The sequence below is a fragment of the Oryx dammah genome, unplaced genomic scaffold, assembly GCF_014754425.2.
Source record: "Oryx dammah isolate SB20612 unplaced genomic scaffold, SCBI_Odam_1.1 HiC_scaffold_24, whole genome shotgun sequence".
NCBI lineage: Eukaryota > Metazoa > Chordata > Mammalia > Artiodactyla > Bovidae > Oryx > Oryx dammah.
The window spans coordinates 28,467,330-28,468,342 of record NW_024070208.1 but is presented as its reverse complement, the minus strand read 5'-3'; the positions used below and the strand labels follow the sequence as shown (position 1 = coordinate 28,468,342).

The 1,013-nt window shown below is 64.8% G+C and overlaps 1 protein-coding gene across 6 annotated transcripts in view; it reads left to right on the top strand.

Moving 5' to 3' along the window:
- The first annotated feature begins 499 nt into the window (after nucleotides 1-499).
- The window catches only part of PDS5B (PDS5 cohesin associated factor B), a 184,831-nt gene continuing 184,317 nt past the window's right edge, over nucleotides 500-1,013 (top strand). For 4 of the 6 annotated variants that reach the window (XM_040267109.1, XM_040267107.1, XM_040267106.1 and 1 more), the window contains exon 1: nucleotides 500-639. The gene's annotated coding sequence lies outside the window, so the exon portion shown is untranslated. The remainder of the gene's footprint in view (nucleotides 640-1,013) is intronic. The other 2 variants (XM_040267108.1, XM_040267105.1) reach the window with 1 other exon arrangement.

The window sequence follows — 1,013 nt, the reverse complement described above, 5'->3', positions numbered from 1 at the left end:
CTGAAAATGGGGAAGCTGTTGGGTTAAAGACATAACATACGTAGCGGAGAAAAAAGCTATTTTATGACATTTTGAGATAACTACGTCATCTCAAAAGTAAAGGAGCAAAGTAGTCAACACCAATTTTATTTACTTAACATTCGTACTGAATTTCACTGTTTTGAAAAATTTCCAACTTTTATCCATAAAGCTAGAAATATATAACAATTTGTGTGGTTTTCGGGAAAAGTCAAGAAAGCCTTAAGAGGCAGAGAAAGAATTAACAGTTACGGGTCTTGCAGCGGCGGAGTGCCCGTGTGGCTGCGTGCGCGCGCGACGAGCTGGGCGGGGCGGAGCGGCGGCGGGGACGCGCTCCGGGCGGGGCGGGGCGCAGGGGAGGCGGGCGCGCGGGACCGTCCGGTCGGTAGAGGGCGCTGCGCACCAACGCGGCGCTCTGCCTGCCCCCGGGTGCTGTCCGCGGCGGTTCGATTGGAGCAGCCGCCGAAGAGCGCTTGGCGCCATTTTGAAGCGGAGAGGAGGAGGAACGGCCGGGCTGGCTGCGGAAGGGGAGGGGGGGAGGAGGCGATTGGATGCGGCGGCGGCGGCGGCGGATCCCGGAGAGCGGCGGAGTGAGAGGAGTAGCGAGTCGGGCACCCAGAGGTAGGAAACAATTCAGTTAACGGGGAGAGAAAACCTCTCTCCTCTCCAGTCACCGCGCTCCATTTTTTTCAGCGCCCGCCGCCGCGGCTGTGTCTTGGCGGGGCTCAAAGCGGCGCCCGCCTGGCAGCCGCGACTCGCCTCCCGGCATCGGGGGCTGCAGCCACCGGCGGCGCGGCGGCGGCGGCGGCGCCGGGAGGAGCGGAGCGGGCCGGGGGCGTGGGCCGGGGCTGCCCGGTGGGGGTGGGGAGGGCCCCGGGGCGGGCGCGCTCCCTCCACGCCGCGGGCTCCAGCCGCCGCCGACTGGAAATTAAACTTGCCGCCCTGGCCGGGCCGGGGCGCCCGCGGCGGCGAGGGCGGCGGGGCGGTGACCTTGC